Here is a 5,874-nt window from a genome sequence, read left to right on the forward strand (position 1 = left end):
TAAATGTGCAAATTGTGCAAATGTGATGAAGTTTTTCTTCGCAATCTTATAGTACAGTATTCATGACGTCATTAGCTTAGTCTTCCAACATAGCTTTGTCTGTGTCTGTAGCACACGTGTTTAGACACACGCACCAGTTATCAAAACAAATGGATTTGCAATTAAATATTTTATATCTCTACAAGATTTCTAAACACTCGATCTATCAAGAATTTCTTAGTAATTTTCTTTTAGAATAAGTGAATGTTTGAGATTTAAAGACCTGGATTGATTCTCAAAATAATCAAACGAACGGAATGTTGTTCCACATGAGCAACACATGCGAACATCGATGAAAAGTATTAGAAAGAAATGATATTTCCACTATATATTTCTAAACGTATACAGAAAATTGTATATATTATATGATTTGATTTGAATTAGGATTTAAATTAAATTTCCTAAGTTCCTCTTTAGGATATAAATGTTTATAAACATTAAAAATAAACACAGATCACATATAAAAATAAACATAACCCACAGCAAAACCAGAACTTGCATCAGGAAGTCACAATCCACGTGTATGTGTGTTGATAACGCGCCGACCCCAAAACAGATGTGCCAAAATTGGCGAAACTTCTGTGCCGTGATAACGATGCACGCCTTATCGCACCGCGGCAATCGCTGACCCGTTACTGATAACATGCACCTTGCACGATAGCTTCCATTTAGATAATTGATTTTTATGCAAATTCTGCGTAATATGATAATTATGAGATTTTTTTGATATTTTTATACGACTAGCTACATACCCTGGCGACGCACGTATGTGAAAATGCTTCACTACTTCTTAAGTACCTGCACTTAAGGGTTTAATTTCATGTAAATAATTAAATAAATATTTCAGGACAATTTTTCACACACGGCGCGATATGATCCCATACTAAGCTTTCGCTTGTATTATGGAATCCAGATGGCTGATAAACATACATAGATAATCTATACATATAATAAAATTTTAAATAAATACTTATATAGATAAATAGTTGAGGCATAGATAATTACTCCCTTAAATATTTCTAATATTTCACAAAACTTGTTGATTGAGATGAGAATGATTAGTTAATCACAGAATATTACCGGGTCAAGTATTAATTGGATTGTCTAGTCTAAAATTTGTAATTAGTAATGTTTATCTCAATCCTATTAGTATTATAAACGCGAAAGTTGTCTGGACGTAGGTATGTTTGTTACTCTTTCACGCAAGATCAGCAGCTGATCGGATATCTTTGAAATTTGGTAACGAACCAGGGCCCGTAGACAAAGTAACAATTAAAAAACGATAACGAAGTTAGAAAAGGAAAAATGTATGGGATTGACATTAGATAGACCACGTGATCTAACGCGGCGTATGTCAATCCCATACATTTTTGCCTTTTCTAACTTCGTTATCGTTTTTTAATTGTTACTTTGTCTAAGGCCCCAGGTAGGTAATAGACGGATCTCGTCACGAGTTCTAGCTTGTATGTACAATAAATAGGTACCTACTGTATGGATTTTCATAAAATGCAAAATGTCACCACACAACACACTGAATGCATTATGATAAATTTTATACAAACCTATTTTCAATTATGACTATGTATGTATTTAAAAAATACGTTCATAAGTGTCGCAACAAGAACATACTAAACATACAAACACAAAAAAGTCACCTAAATATACCATCAAACAGTTTTTTTTAAACTAAAGTGGTTTACACTGAGTTTACAAAACATACCCAATCCGAAAGCTATTAAACAAAAATCAGCGTGTTATCAGTGGCTGATAAGCGCATCGCCAATTCCGCGTGGATACAGCGGCGGGGTCGCGATCTGCAGCGCGGTTGCATGATACCAGATACTAACTTATATTGGCTTGAAGCTGTACTTAATCTTAAACTTAAGCTTACACCTAAACCTGTGTAGATGCGTTGTAGGGAACTGTGGTTTAGGTAATATCTATAAAGCTGAAGAGTTTGTTTGTTTGAACGCGCTAATCTCGGGAACTACTGGTCCGATTTGAAAAATTATTTCGGTGTTAGATAGCCCATTTATTGAGGAAGGCTATAAAGGCTATATATCACGATAGGACCAACAGGAGCGGAGCAATGCGGGTAAAACCGCGGAGCACAGCTAGTCAATGATATATGAGTAAAAAGGTAAAATTTGGTTTATATCAGTGCTCCAGAAGTGTTACGTCGAAATGTGGTTAATTATCCACATTTGACTTCAGTTGTCCCAGAACGCATAATTTGAATCGTCAAATATAGAAAAAATATTTTTACCACGTGTTCCGAAAGCAGATTCTATTGCGAAGAGCTGTCAAGAAACTATAGTTCATCAACTGGCCGTTTCCCTACATTTGTATTTTAGTATAGGTATATTTAAGTGCAAATAAATTCGTCACTTTATAGAACTGTAATCAATTTAATACATGTACCTTAAAACCTCATACTTATATAAAGGCTTATAATGTATCTGTTGTAGGAAAATTTGGCTGAAAATGAGAGCAATATAATATTTTATTTTATGTGACTTGAATAAATTTAATCGTACGTTAAACATATACGTTATTCGCCGTCTATAGCCAGGCCATAATACATATGGATAGTATATTACAGCTAATCTAAAGCGCCACCTATAACAGAAATAGGTGATAATATACAGTGAAACTTGGTTAAGTGGGACCTGGATAAGTGAGAAACCTCCATAACTGGAACTCATGCTGAGGTCCCAACACTTTGGCACTGTATTACCTCTGTTAGTGGGACGAGGTATACCTCTATATCTGGGATTTGTTCTTTCGATTTATCAACATAGTTAACTCTATAACTGAGACAGCGAGTAAATTTTATATGCATAAACCTCTGTAACTGAGATAACATTGTTTGTTTACTCATTCTTATTCTACCCACAAATTCCACACGTAATTCCAAGTACGTAAGTACAAATTTTGAGCTTCAACTACCTTCAGTTCTAGTTTCGCTTTACTATCATACAGATGTTTATTTGAAAAATGTCAAAACGAAAGCTACAATAGTTATCACCCCTCTGTAAATGAGACAGTTATTTATTTATACCTGTATATCTGGGACACTGGGTAAGTGGAATACCTCTATAAGTGAAACGACATTGCAGGTCCCTTGAGGTCTCACTTAACCAGGTTTCACTGTATAAGAATAAATCGTACGCTGATAACGATAAAATTCAGACCTTTGAACATACAGTAAATCTTTATTATTAAGGTGAGTATTGTAAAAAAATATCCTCATACATTAAGCTTTATCTTTTCCTTACAAGCAAAACTTCAAACTTAATAAGCAAGCCTTAGTTACACGTGTTTCGTCGCAACAAAAGTTTTTGTATGTTGTTTATTTACAATGTAACTTGAAAAGCCAGACACCTAAATATAGCTTTTTATAAAAACTTATGACAATTCTGCGCCAATTTAAATTATGCGATGCGCATGCTCAAGTGTATAATTTTGCTTTGAGCAGATTTATGAAAGTTGTATTGAATTATGGACTATTAATTTCAAAATTAATCCCTAAGTACAATATTTTTTACAGATAGATAGCGCGGATATTTCGGGCGATAAACGCAAAAAGGATATTTGTGGTCACAGAAAAAGACATCTTTCTCTGGGTACGATGTCTTTTAGCAAACTCTTCCAAAACGAGGCACAACAAAAAATGCCAACTACCAATAATTCCCTGTAGGTCACTCCCCAATAAAGTAAATAAGTGTTCAATGCATGTGTAAGTCGAAATATGAGTGATGACTAAACACGTATGCAAATGGGCCACATTGCAATAAATTTGTAACATCTTGCTGATTGATAATTGGCCCCATTTCGAATGGGATACTTCTGAGTATTTTTAGTGTCCTTAAAGTGAAACTGTCTCGACATAATTACCTAATGAAGATGATTGCTACCGTTGTTGTATTTATTTTACTGGATAAAGAATTATCTTGCCAAATTACATAATTGATGCCATTGATTATAGTCATAACGAAGGTGGCAAAATGTAGAATATATGCTTTTGAAAAAAGAAACAACAGTGGCAAATCAAGAAGGATGTTACTGAATTAAAGTCACATTTGCTACGCTAGGAATTAATTTTTTTCCGTCATCTTGGAAAAATTTGCTAAAACTTACACGTGATTGAGACAAAAATAAATTTTAACATTTACAAGTATATACCATCAGCTTCCTTATATAGCCTATTACGTAAAAAAAACTTATAAAACTTGCAGAGGCACCACAAAGTTCAACAAACATGTCAACCTGTGACCAAAATAGCTATTATAAATTATAATTCATAACTCAAACCGGTTAAATAATAACGAATTCACGTCTAATCTTAAACGTTTACTCGTTTAAATACTTCTGCGTGGTTAAAGTACCTAAAAGGTAAAGTATAAGCTAGTCATAATGAACCAAACTGAGGCTTAGCCGGGGGTGTGTCCAGTCTTGTGACACGAATCTAAGCATTCATTATACCAATTATAAAACCATTTTATAAATAAATAAATACATAAAATTTTATATAGGAAATGAGAGATAGAAATCAGCGGCTTCGTTGAAAAAATATTATCTTGACATTATCAACAATAACACGCGAAAATCACTGATAAAAGTGGGTATTTCTTGTGAAATTATTATGCAAAAAATTGGACAGGTCACAGGACACACTACTTGTTGGGTTTAAACTCTCTAAAAATGAGATATGACGCACAGAAACACCGTAAATTTTTAAGTGCTGGTTTAATAGACAGGTCTATGAGCGATCATCAAGTTTTCATAAGATACTCAAATAATTTGGAAAATCCAAAAGTGCACGCCTCATAATTTTTTTTAATAAATATTTATTAATTATTATTTTTGTTTATTTAATAACAATTAAACCACATCGAATCAGACCCTGAAAAATGAAAGGGTTCTATTCCTGAGTATACTCAAGCGTAAGAGAAAAAAAAAAGACTCGATTAGTAAAGTATTTCGGTCGCTATCGTGTTAACAAGAAAAAGGATCCGCACATACAGACACACGGACGTCCAAGACAGAACTTTTTTAAACTGTTTTTTAACTAGTTTAAATAACAAAAATGACATCAAAAATATCATGAACGTTAAAAATAGTGTTTTTTCTTAATATGTGTGTGTATGTATTATCTTACAAGTGCAATGTATGATACATAAAGACATTTTAAGTTTGAAAAATCAGATGTTTTGCGCGAAGTGACAGTAGTACCCACCTCAACGCTTCGCTTATGAGGCGTGCAATTAAAGAGAAACAATTATAGCCAAGAGCGGTCACAGCTGACAAGATTATATTTCAATCACCAAGCCAGCAACAAATATCCGCCCATATACAAGTGAAATTGAAGTTTTTGAGTTTTATTTCCCTCCGCAAACAAAGGCGACTTGTCACAAAGGAAAGCCCCCGATGCATTCACTTGAAATGCAATAAATAACTCCTCCAGGAGACAACAATAAGTTAATTTTAGCAAAGGACAATGCGGTCTGGAACTGATAACGCTAAAATGCTTTCCGATTTTCGATATGTTTGAATAATGCCAACTAATGTGCAATCTGTGTCTCTTATACAAAGTCATTTAAATTGAAAGATTTATTTGATCAATTTTAAAAATTAAAGACTTGAATCAGAGAAAAGAAATTAAATCAGAACTTGTTCGAAGCTCTTATGATCACATTCGCAATCAACAATCCTTGCCATCTCTAACGTCAATGCTACCCATCTCACGAAGCCAAATGTTTCTGGCCAACACCACAACACCGTCCTCTCAGAGGCAGCACTCGAGCCCGTCCTCTCTGAGGCAGCAGCAGTCCG

General features: G+C 33.9%; 1 protein-coding gene across 1 annotated transcript in view; it reads right to left on the bottom strand.

Annotated features, from left to right (window-relative positions):
• Positions 1-5,874, bottom strand: part of PKD (serine/threonine-protein kinase D3) — a 69,433-nt gene that overhangs the window by 27,860 nt on the left and 35,699 nt on the right. The gene's annotated exons all lie outside the window — the stretch shown is intronic.

Source organism: Colias philodice, chromosome 18 (assembly GCF_061535455.1).
Source record: "Colias philodice isolate Cphi_HAF_F1 chromosome 18, ilColPhil1 Martin Lab GWU primary, whole genome shotgun sequence".
Classification (NCBI taxonomy): Eukaryota; Metazoa; Arthropoda; class Insecta; order Lepidoptera; family Pieridae; genus Colias; species Colias philodice.